We start from the raw sequence: 13,126 nt of genomic DNA on the forward strand, positions 1-13,126 counted from the left end.
TCGCTTGCTGTAAAAACACCCACCTCAAAAGCTTTCTGGGGAGAAATTGCGATGATTTTTGTAGCATGGCCTAGCACAGTGCCTGGAACACAGGGAGCGTTTGAAAACTCAGGTTTTTTTTTTCTTCTTTGGGTTCCTGTATGGAGAAAAGGGGGACATGCAGCACTCTCCTGACCAGTGGGTGGAGGTTTCGGCAGCAAGGAGTGAGGTGGGCAGGGTAAGCAAAGAGGCATTCCTCCCCCCCTCTGCTCCAACTACCACCACTTTGGTCCTAATGGGAAACCAAAGAAACAGTGATCATCCCAACCCCCAACACTCACCCACATCAACCCACCCACTATCGGGGTGATGAGGTTGGAGAGGACAAGGAAACTCCCCACCTACTGCTTGTCCTCCTCCTCTCTGACACCCCCGGGAAAAAGGAGGCATTCCCAGACTCCCAGACAGAAGGAGGAAGGGGAGGGGCAGGGTAGAAGGGGAGGAGGGACCGCCACACACTGAAGCCTTTGTGGGACTCCCAAGCGTGGAGGTGGAAACACTTCATATATCAAGTGTGTTTGTCCCTCCCTGGGGAAGGTGGGGCAAGGGGGAGGGAGGACAGGGTGGAGGCTGGGCAATTGGCAAGGGCCTGAAATAGGAAACACCAGTGTGTAATCTGAGTCGGTGGAGAGGGGGCTGCCCAGAACCTTTCTTGAGGAACTGACCTGTTCTTGGCTTCTGGGATCCCCACTCAGAGGCTTTGACTCCCCTTCTCCAGGCCCCTATTCACTTTGCAGAAACACCCCCCCTCCCTGCCCCCGTCACTCCTTCCAGACGCTGTGCTCTTCCTGCCAGGCTCCACAGTTCCCTTCCCTGTTTCCCACTCCTGCTCATTCCTTAGCCTGCCCCTCAGTCCTCCTAGAGCCAGCTTTTCCCTCCCCCCACCCTCAATTATAAGCCCTCGCCCCCTTCCAAACCCTGTCCTTTTTGAGCCTATAAGACTCCTAGCAGCCATCTCTCTGGTCCTCCTTCAGCCTTGTCCTTGCCTCCTTCTCCCAAAACCGTTCAAGATTCCCTCAGTCTCTTCTAAAGGTCTTTTTTTAAAAAATATATATATATATTTCTTTCTTGATTTCAGAGAGGAAGGGAGAAGGAGAGATAGAAACATCAATGATGAAAGAGAATCATTGATTGGCTGCCTCCCGCACACCCCCCACCCGGGATCGAGCCCGCAACCCAGGCATGTGCCCTTGGCTGGAATCGAACCTGGGACCCCTCAGTCCACAGGCTGATGCTCTATCCACTGAGCCAAGCCGGCCAGGGCTCTTCTAAAGGTCTTTTTTTTTTTTAATATATTTTATTGATTTTTTACAGAGAGGAAGGGAGAGAGATAAAGAGTTAAAAACATCAATGAGAGAGAAACATCGATCGGCTGCCTCTTGCACATCTCCCACTGGGGATATGCCCGCAACCCAGGTACATGCCCTTGACTGGAATCAAACCTGGGACCCTTCAGTCCGCAGGCCAACGCTCTATCCACTGAGCCAAACCGGTTTCAGCGCTTCTAAAGGTCTTGATAGGTTCCCTGCCTCCGTTCCTGACTCATGGCCCTGACACAGTCAACATGATGACAGGGATGCTGGGGCTGCACTGAGAATCACTGTCCCAGCAACCTTGTAATGAATAGGACTGTGAAGATTTTGGAAAAGTTAGTGCTATTCATTTGCTTATTCAAGAGGTATTTACTGAGGGCCTACAAATGCCAGATCCTCTGCTAGATGCTGGACACCTTCCTGGAGCCCACAGTTCCTAAGTATCACCCTTAGGCTCTAGGCAAGGGGTTCCCTGTTCTGGGGGTCTCCAGTAGCTCCCCACCCACACAGCAAAGAGTTCATGGGATGTGCCTACCCAGAGCCTACATGGTCCCCTCCACTCTCCTTTCTAATACCATGCTCTAGGTTCCTGGCCCAGGGTGAAATAGATCATATTGAAGTCTGAGGAAAAAAGAAATCAGTGATACAAATCCTGTCTTTGTTTGTTTAAAAAGTTTGATATTTTGCTTATTATGGATCTTTTGCATTAACTTTTATTTTTAAAATATTGCATTAAATATGATTTATCTTTATTTCTGAGTTTTTTGGTATCCCTTAAGCCAGTAATGGCAAACCTATGACATGCGTGTCAGAGGTGACACGCGAACTCAATTTTTTGGTTGATTTTTCTTTGTTAAATGGCATTTAAATGTATAAAATAAATATCAAAAGTATAAATCTTTGTTTTACTATGGTTGCAAATATCAAAAAATGTCTATATGTGATACGGCACCAGAGTTAAGTTAGGGTTTTTCAAAATGCTGACACGCCGAGCTCAAAAGGTTTGCCATCACTGCCTTAAGCTTTACACCCGAGCTGAGGGCCTCACTGATCTCCAGAATTTCCTACCTAAGTGACCCCACACTGCTTCAAGGACTGCAGAGCTCTTCCCCCATCCATCTTCCCAAGGGCAGGCCAAGTGCAAGTGTGCATACCCTCAGTGCTCAGGGGTGGTCAAGTCGCCTGTAAAGACCATGTTTGGGGGTAGGCAGAGCTTGCACACATGGGCTAGGGAGCTGGCCTCACCAGAGCAGAGTAGAAAGGAACTGTTGTTGGCAAGAGAAGGTGGGTAGCCTGGCCGGCGTGGCTCAGCGGTTGAGCATCGACCTATTAACCAGGATGTCACGGTTCGATTCCAGGTCAGGGCACATGTCCGGGTTGTGGGCTTGATCCCCAGTGGGTGGTGTGCAGGAGGCAGCTGATCAATGATTCTCTCTCATCATTGATTTTTCTATCTCTCTCTCCCTCTCTTAAATCAATAATAAAAATATATCTGAAAAAGAGAGAGAGAGAGAGAAGGTAGGTAGGTGTGAGGATGGGGTAGCACCACCTCATTCTAGGGCAACACTCTGAAGTCATTATGAAAGTAGATTTGTCAAGGTAAGAGGCTAGGATATATCTTATTTAACATTTTTCACTTGATTTGTAACTTGTAAGTATTTAGAAATTTTGTTTGTGGCCTTTTATTTGTATTCTTGCCTCAAGCCCCACAAATGTGAAGGGCAGGCCTGCTCACAGGGATGGTGAATGAAAGGACAGAAGTTATCAGGAGGAAGTAGACCTGTCTAATCTACTCACTGCCACTGAATTCTCTACTGCGTACCTTTGCTCTGGCTTTTCCCATCACCAACTCCTACCTAACCGTTACGTCCCTCTCCTCCCTGCATAAAGTCTTCAGTGATCCCTGCTGCCCTTGATGGCCTCGCCTTCCTCCAAACTGTGACATTTACTGCCAGTACCACTCGCTGGGTCCTCACCCACACTGCCTGGTATCAGCCATCCAAAAACTATTTATGCTGTTATCTAACTTGTGTGTGTGTGTGTGTATGTGTGCGCGCGCGCATGCACGTGCACACCTCCATATCCAGGGAGCTGGATTATCAATGTTTTAATAGCACTGACGATGTATTATTTTATTCTTCAAGTTTCCTACAATGTTAGGCTTGGAAAAGAATGGGTTTGAAATTAGCTAGAGACCTAGGGTTTATGCTGGCCCCACCCCTTATTAGTTATATGATCTTGAGCAAGCTAACCTCTCTGAGTCTCAGATTTCTCATATATAAAACAGGATAATAAGGCCTGCTTGGCAGGGTGTTATGAACATAAGAGGTAATATATATAAAGGGCCTGACAAAGTAAGCAGTCAATAAAACGTTAACCATAATAATTATATTATTACACATAATATATTAATATAGAGTTTACATTTATTCTGTGCCTGCTATTATATTGTTAATATAACAGTTATAATTATGTATTTTTAAAGGCATTACATAAATTAAACAATTGAATAGGACGATCAGGAGGCTCAAGAAACCTGAGGGAAAGGAAATGGAGCCCTTCTGATTCGAGGCTTTTCTGACTGGTAGAGACTGAAGAGGCCTGGAACTGGACTGCTTTGGTAAGGGGATCCTTGGAACCTGTGGTTCCTCCCTGAGCATTTGGCACAGGAGTGAGCAATACAGGGCTCAGATTTAATCCTTCCACGTGGCTAAAGCCTCTTGACCCTGAGCACTTCATTTAGCCATACTAGCCACACCCTTGGCACATCCCTGTCCCTGCCCCACTAGCAGAAGCAGCTGTATACCAAGCATCACTTCCATCTGCTGCAGAGTTGGCCAGTCTTCCCTAGTGGTTCCCCTACCCCAGCATATGCCACAGTGCCTGCCTAGGAGAAACCGCGAGAACGGAGGGCTGGGAGAACAGGAGACACTGGATCCCAGCTCCCAGGACCACCCACCCTGACCTCCTCCCCTATGATTATTAAAAACATATTTCCAAGGGATTAGCAACTATGCCAGGGATGTTGATTACTAACCCTCATCCAACCAACGGTTTTAATCACTAGATGCAGCCACATTAACATTACTAACTAATGAGCAGTCTGCTAAGGCAGAGTGGACATTGGGTGAGGGGTTAGGGTGGAGAGGGAGGCACCTGCTATAAGACTGAGTCAAGGGGCCACCCTGGGAAAGAGTGACTTAAAACTACATCCTCCTTAATTAGGAGACTAGCTTCTTAGGACATTGAAGACACTAGTTTGAAGATGGGGAGCCTATGTCCAGGCATTCTGAATTAGCACATCTTGGGGGAACCCTCAGTTAAGCTCCCTTTGGGAGAGTCCACAGAGCAGGGAACTCACCTGTGCCTGGCGAAGTTTCTAGACTGAAGGCCCCTGTAAAGACCTAGCTCTTGGCTCCAATTGTGTGCAAAAGTGAAGGAGATTCTGATTCAGAGCTTGCCCATTGTCTCATGGAAGGGATGATGTCTAAGTCCACTTCTAGTTTTACCTCCATCTCTCGCAGCTGGGGTCCCACTCTCAGCAAGCAGCTGTAAAGCATCATCCAATGACTCAGGCTACAAGATGGCCATTGGTGCCTTCAGGTGCCCTTTGTCTGGGAACATTGAGAGAGCAGGGACAGTTAAGAAGGCAGAAGGGCATAGCCCAGGAAGATGATAGGAGAGAAAAACAGCATCAGATGAGGTTGCCCAGGGAGAGGAGAAAGGTTAAGGAAGGTGTGGAGATCCCTCTGGTTCCTAGGAACACCCTGGGAAAGAAGGTCTTCAGCCCAGAGAAGACTGTCTTTGTAGAGCATTGTTAGAGCCTGCTGCGTTCAACAACTGACTACCAAAGATCTGGCTCTACTACTATGCTTTCTCTTTCTCTTCGTTACTTATCTCTCTCTACTTCTCTCTCTTTCTCCCCTTCCCTGTGTCTTTTTCTTTCTTTGTTTTATGTTCTAGCAAATGGCTAAGGCCTGGAGTTGGCTTTCTCTTCACCCAATGCAGACTTTTTCCCTGGGGAGACTCCTAGGAGCTCTTCCTCCACCCAGGCCTCCAACTCTGCATCTATATTATCTGCCCCCATCAAAGCAGCTTCTCCATCTGCCTCACCTGGACAGAGCAATCCTCAGTGTACATACTCCATGCTAGGCACTGGAGAACGCGTCACAGGAAGAAGTGGACCTGCTAGAACTTGCAGGATCAGAACTAAGAAAAGTTCAGGTTCCAGAGGTAACTGGAGCCAAATGTGAGTACAAATAGTTGAGTACACATTCAGTGAATCAGATTTCAGAAGGCAGGGAAAGGCTCTCCTGAAAAAGGGACATGGGGGTGTAGAAGGAGCTGGGATCCAGGCGAAGCGCAGAGGGCCAAAGATTGGGAGCTGGAGAGTGGAAAGCTGTTTACCTAGAGTGAGCCCATGGCTCTAAGATGAAGGCTGGTGTGGGGGAAGGGAGATGTGGCAAAGGCTTGGCCCTGGAAGCCCAAACTAAAATGTCTGGTATAAATTTGAGGGGAATGGAGGCTCATCTGGGGGCCCTGGGCAAAGGAGAAGGCAGTCTCCTTTTTTGTGCCCCTATGTGCCAGGTAGAGGGAGGCTTGGGGGAGATAATGTCCTGGGGGCAGCCGTCACCTTCCCCCCAGGCCCACTTCATGTCTCTGAAACACAAGGGCCCCAGCAGCCCCTCTTGCCCCACCCCACACAGGCACAGCCGGTGACAGCAGAACCGTCTCTGAAATAAACACCATATAAGAACAACAACCCCCAGAAACTCCAAAAGGGCTTTGATGTTGGGGCCAAGGGTTTTGACTAAACAAACTGGAAGCGATTTAGGCCAGAGAATGCTGGCGGCAGCGCGCTGAGTCGGCTGCACTAGGGAATTGAGTCAGGCCGCCAGGAGCTAGTAGGGGACTCTATCCTCCCCACCCCTCAACCAGCCACCCTGGGATCACAGAGACCAGGCCAGAGAGGAGAGGGTGTGGGCATCTCCCTGCTTCCCTTCTTTCTCCTGCCAGAGGGACGGCCATCTAAGGACGCCATGTCCATCCAGAGAATGCTGGGCTATGAAGCAGATGGGTGGGCGGAGCACACATTCATTGCCCTCTACTTCTACCATGTCTTCTCCTCCCCAGCCAGTCCTTATTTCAAATGTCTTTATGAAGAACTAATTCTGGGAATAAATCTTGCCCCAGTCTGAAATGTTCTCAGCCCCACAACAACCACCTCTCTCTAGTGTTAAGAGTGAGAAGTTCGCCAAAACCGGGTTGGCTCAGTGGATAGAGTGTCGGCCTGCGGACTGAAAGGTCCCAGGTTCCATTCCGGTCAAGGGCATGTACCTGGGTTGCGGGCACATCCCCAGTGGGAGATGTGCAGGAGGCAGCTGATCGATGTTTCTCTCTCATCGATGTTTCTAACTTTCTATCGCTCTCCCTTCCTCTCTGTGAAAAATCAATAAAATATATTTAAAAAAAAAAATTCCCTCCCTAGAGGGTGGCCTCTGTGAGGGCAGGAACTGTGTCTTGTTCATCTTTTTATCTAGCATAGTGCTTGATGAAGATAGGTATCAGTATATGTTTGTTGAATGAACAAATGAATTATCACTTGGGGGAATCGTGGAGGGTTAAAGTCCTTACTTTATCATAAGCCTCAGTTTCCTCTGCAGAAAGCTAATACCAAGCTCATAAGTGGTTTTATACACACACATATACATACATACGTAAGTGCATATGTTGATACAAAATGTATGTAAAGTGAGTGCCCAAGCCCAGGGTCAGATATGCAGCAGGTACGCAATGCTGGGTTAAGTGTTATGATTTAGGCTTCTTCCCAATTGGTCTGTATCTCATTTGTAGCAAAATAAGACACTACAGGCCCTGGCCAGGTAGCTCAGTTGTTTAGAGCAACATCCAGATACACCAAGGTTACAGGTTTGATCCCCGGTCAGATCACATACAAGAGGCAAATAATTTTTTTTAATTCAGGCTTGGGGAGCTCTCTAGAGCATACTTTATAGAATTAATGTTATAATGTTCCTTAACTACTTAAAATAAACAGTATATATATACATACACACACACACACACATATTTTAAAAGACCCTACATTTGTAAATGTGCACAGAGGAGCTTAGGAGAAAGGGGCCTGACTCTCCTCTCAGGGTAGCCATTCAGGCAGGAAGGCAACAGCAGCTCCCTCCCCTGCCCAACCTCAGGAGAGTGGAGAGAGCTGAACCCTCTGGAAGTGCGTGGTGCCTTTGTCCATTAGAGAGTGGGGGACCCCCTAAAAGAGACCCTCTGCCCTATAAGAAGGTTCCCCTTTGCTCTTCCCTCTGACTGTACTCTGGCTGTTTCTATCCCTCATATCCTCTCCCTGAAGGCCATCTGCCTTCCTGTCTTTTATTTTGAATCTTAATTATTGTTTTACATTTAATCACTAAGGATCTTGAGTAATAAGATCCTGAAAGAGTTAGTGAGGTCTCCCCGGCTGGACTGACTCTCACAAAGGAACAAACCAGAAAACAAAACAAGGGAGCCACTCCCGGAGGCCCGGACACGTGCTTACACATTTTCTTAACACACACACACACACACACACACACACACACACATACACACGCACAGAGTCCTATACACTAACAAAGAAGTACAAGGAACATGGCGTACCACACACACACACACACACACACACACACTCACACACACACACATTCAGTATTAACAAAGAAAGCAGGCGCGCACAGACTCACAGGAGGCCCGATGACTGTACTTCAAGCTTCACCTCCCAACCCAAGCCCAAAAATCTGTCTCCAATTATCTGGCCTGTGTTGGGAGCAACAGGAAATCCAGAGCTGCCTCTGTCTTCTGGGGGAGATGCCAGGATTTCAGCCATTTCTCCATCATTGGAAAACAAAAGCCTTCTGGCCTTGCCTCCTTCTCCCCACTTCCAAGTCAGCTGGGGCTAGGAGGGTGTGAGTGGGGGTGGGAGGCGGTGTAAAACTGAGCCTAAGAACTGCTTGCTGAGCCTGGGAAAGGGGCCAGAGGTCTCTGCGCCCTGAGCATGTGCCTTTCCAACTTTCCCCCATACACTGAACAGGGCAGTTCCTTGGGTCAAGGACAGGGGCTTACACTGAGGACCTCAGAATCAATACTGACCCTAGACACCAGCCTCCTGGAGTGACAACACAGCATAGTGGAACAACCCCCAGACTTACAATCAGAAGACCTGGGCTTGAGTCCCAAATCTGCAGTAAACCAGCTGCCAGTGATTTCACTTCTCAGAAAGAACCTTACTTAGAAAATGGGAGTAATAACAGTGACACGCCTTATAGGATGGTTGTGAGTAGTGAGCTGGTCCAAGTACTTATGTAACTGGGAGAAATAACCACACAGGTGTCATTATTGGCTATGGAATGGTATCCCAAGCTGTGTAAATGGCTGACCTCCCCACAAAATAGGAACCTCTTCTCTCTCCTCCAGATGCACCTGGCTATTCTCACAGAAGAGAAAAGACTATTTTGAGAAACATGGATCTGCTCCTTCATCCCTCTTCCCTTATTAGATGGAGCAGGTCTCACCATCTTGTGGTTTTCCCACTTGACTGCACAGCCCACTCACCACCATACCCACTCTCCATGTTCCTCATGTTATCTGAAGACAGTTCAAATGGCTCGGGTAGTGAAAAGACTACTGGATTTGGCCGTCTTTCTTGTTTTTAAAGACACCTAACCCAGGGCAGCTTACCTTAATGCAGCCCAGCATTAACTTCCCTAGACAATGGGCACTCTCCACTTGGCTTTGTTAGGGGAGTGTTAGAAATTGTGACCATATTCATGTGATGGTCCCCACCAGGGCTTTCATGAGCTTTTGAGGGACTCTTGCCACCATCCCAATCAATCTCAAAGTGCTTCAGCACTTTGTAGGATGTGCAGTTGGGAACATACTGCTCTGTGAAATAGTCTTTCATTATGTTAATCTAAGTTCCTCCCCAAGACTGGGCGTTCCAGAGACCAAACTCTGCCTCCCCCATCAGACAAGGAGTTTTGGGTCACCCTCTCAACACTCCAATCAGGCCCTGGCCCAAGCACGAAAGGCGAGCCGGACAGCGTGATGGCCTGAAGTTGCACAAGGTAACATTCAACAGCCCCTCGGGCTTTTGGACTGAGACAATTCTGTCAGAGATCTGTACTTCAAGGAGGACTCAAAATAGAAGGAATCTGAAGCCAACTGAGTAAGATGGAAAAGGAAGATTCCATCCCCACCCTACTTTCTTCCTTATATTATGAAAGATCTGATGGGCTGATGTGCTGAATGGGAAACAGAATGATGGAGAGAAACCAGAGGGGGTAGGAGGAGAGGGGAGTGAGAAGAAAGAGGTATGTGAGTGTCACAAAGCCAAGGAACAGCCTTGAACGGGGGAAGAAAATAATGAGAGGGTCCCTTGGAGGGGGCCTGCTTGATTGTCACTGACTCCAGAGCTGGGGTCTGGGTCCCCACAAAGAGTCAGCAGAGCCCTGGTCTCTGGCAGGGTCAGGAGCTGAGACACCTCCCTCTTCTCTCTTGGAAAGCACAAAGAGGATACCTTTTCTTCTCCCTTCAGGCTCCCAACACATGGCCTTTTGACATGTGGGATTCTCTTGTGGGGTCAAGGGGCATGAAACAGTCCAGCTCAGCAATTAAGAGGTCCCAGCTCTGCTTGCCCAACCTGGCCCTTGGAGGATTGCTCGGAGGGTCCACCCACAGCCCAAGCGGCCCTCCTTTGAAGGCCAGACTGAGAGGTTCGGCTTTCCAGACTGCCGAGGGGAGTGAGTCACGGTCTAACAATGTGATCTGTCAAGTACTGCAGCTCCCTGGGCTGGTCCTGCCCACAGCCTCCCGCTGCCTGGATTCTCACTGGGCGTTCCTCTACAAAATGTGGAGATCACGCTGGTGACTTTGCTGTGCATTCCCCACCGTCCCCAGTTATTACTTCCAGTGTAACTGATTCAATGGGGGCGCCTAGCCAAAGAGATGGGTCAGATGTGGAAAATGCCAGAAATAAGGGGCAACTTGTCCAGAATTTGAGTCCAGACTTTTAGGCAGTTAAGAATTGGGGCAGGGGGAGAGCAAAGAGGGTCTGTGTGGCAAAGAAGGCTGCATGGGTATGGTGTTCAGTACAAAAGATTAAGAGTATATACTAAAAACCATGAATGGTAAACTTTAAAAGAGTGAACTTTATGGTATGGGTTATCCTATATAATAAAAGCCTAACATGCTAAGTGTCCGGTCGGCTGTTCAACCAATCAAAGTGTAATATGCTAATGATATGCTAAGGCTCCTCAACCGCTCGCTATGATGTGCACTGACCACCAGGGGGCAGATGCTCTGACCCGTAGGTTAGCTTACTGCTAGGGTCCCCCCGATTGGGACTGAGCGAGACGGGCTGGACATGCCCTGGAGCCCTCCCACGGTCCCTAACTGGCTGGCCAACCTCCCACGTCCCTCCCCAGCCCTGATCGTGCACTAGTGGGGTTCCTCAGCCTGGCCTGCGCCCTCTCATAATCTGGGACCCCTCAGGGGATATTGGAGAGCCGGTTTCACCCCAATTCTGCAGGCCAGGCCGAGGGACCCCACTGGTGCCCGAATTCATGCACTGGCCTCTAGTATATAATAAAGCTGGTTTGCTGTGTTTTAATGAGTGCCTAAGTGGGAGGTAGGTGAGTCCATCCCCAGAGGGAAATAATGCTGGCTGTGTAGGGTGGATGGGGGGATGGATAAGATGGTTAGAAGGACTAACTGCCTCCAAGTTCAAGTGGATCTGAATTTGTCAGCCCTACTATGAGCCTTCAATCTCTACGCTGGACACCCTGAAACACCACCACTCAAGTGACCCCTTTCACCAATTCAGATAAAACTTTGCAGTGTTATCTGTAAACAACCTTGAGATCCACCCATAGCAAACAGGGTATGCATTTAACCTCATTTTGGGCTCGTTGTCTTCACTCTTTTTTTCTTCTGCTTTTACTCTCACTTTTAATTTATGCCATCTTTTATATCTTGTGTATCTTTTAAGTCTCTGTAAATCCATTGCACAACAGGCAGGATAAAAATAACATTTTAAAAAATATAATTTGTAAAACACTCTCATGTACATTTTTTCTTTTGGTGCTCAGAACAGCCCATGTGGAAGGTTGAAACAATGAAGCTATTTCTATTTTTAGGCTGAGAGATTAAGGGACTTGGTCAAGGTCATCTGGCTTTTGAATGGCAGAGTAAGAACTAAAACTCGGGTATTTGAACTCCAAGGCACCGATCTTGCCTCTGCAGAAGGCACAGAAGAAAGCCCTGGAGAAGGACCAGGCTGTCTTCCTCCAGTCTTGTCAGTGCACATATCACCACCTAATAATGCAGACAGGCCTTTTAACAAATAAGTGTCTGTGCCCATCTGCTGGAGCAGGGGAGACCAGGGCCGCAGGAAAGGAAAGAGGTGGCTTTCTTTTCTTTTTCTTTTTTTTTTTTTTTAACATATTTTATTGATTTTTTACAGAGAGGCAGGGAGAGGATAGAGAGTTAGAAACATTGATCAGCTGACTCCTGCACACTCCCTACTGGGGATGTGCCCCCAACCAAGGTACATGCCCTTGACTGGAATCGAACCTGAGACCCTTCAGTCCGCAGGCTGACACTCTATCCATTGAGCCAAACCAGTTAGAGCAAGAGGTGGCTTTCCATTTCTCCTTCCAAGAGCTCAAAGCTAACAAACACTCCTCCTTTCAGTCCCTTACATTCATCACCATGTTACCTTCCCTCAGAAAAGGAGCAAACAGGACACTTTTCTCCCAAGCCTGAGGCACAGGTTCCCACTGTTCTCTATAGGGTTTGTATAGGGGGAGAGAGGGTGCAGTACAGGTTGACATTATCTCCTGACTTTAGTGGCGTGGGGGGGCGGCTCTGAGTTGATAGAAGACCCCTCTTAGAGGAGGGTCTGAAGGGATGGCTACAGCCATGGCAGTGACAAGTCCCAAACTCTTTCTCATACTCAAAGGCTCCTCTGACTTAAGAACGCCTCATCAATAAACATTGACCAACTGTAGGGGACACAAAAATGGGTCTCCCCCAGTTCTACTTTCCAGAGCTTGGTGTGGGAGGGGGATGGGAATGACAGAGCAAGATAGAGAAGACCTGTGTCAAGAGAGAAGCAAAAGCAAAGTCTGATGAGAGCTAAGCAAGGAAAGATTATATTCTGCTGGGGGATCTGAACAGGAGTCTTTGGGGGTCATTTTATTTTAGAAGGATCCAGAAAGATATGTAAATTTTATTTTCTTTCTTCTTTTTGAAAAACTGTTTAGCCTAATTTTTATTTTATTTTCGTAAATATGTTTTTCTTAAAATTTTAATTCTTCTTTTTTTAGAGAGAGAGAAAGGGAGAGGAAGAGAGAAACAGAAATATCAATCAGCTGTCTCCTGAACCCCTTTACCGGGAATTGAACCAGCGACCTCTTGTGCATGAAATGATGCTCAATCCACCGAGCTGATTACCCCAGTTTTTAAATAAAGGATGAGGTGGGAAGAGAGAGAGAATCAGTGATGAAAGGGGTGATGGAAGGGGAGCAGAGAGGAAGGTGTTCTAGGCACAGGAGGCCCAGCACGGACAAAGGCACAGGGTGGAGTGTGGGCACAGTTGAGAAGCGTTGAGTAATTCAGAGCATGAGGTAGTGGAAGAAAGAACTGAAAAGGTAGACGGGAGCCATATCACCACAGAGGCCCTTAAATTCCAAGCTAAGGAATTTGCACTTCAT

This window comes from Myotis nattereri, assembly GCF_964212035.1.
Source record: "Myotis nattereri genome assembly, chromosome: 16".
Lineage (NCBI taxonomy): Eukaryota > Metazoa > Chordata > Mammalia > Chiroptera > Vespertilionidae > Myotis > Myotis nattereri.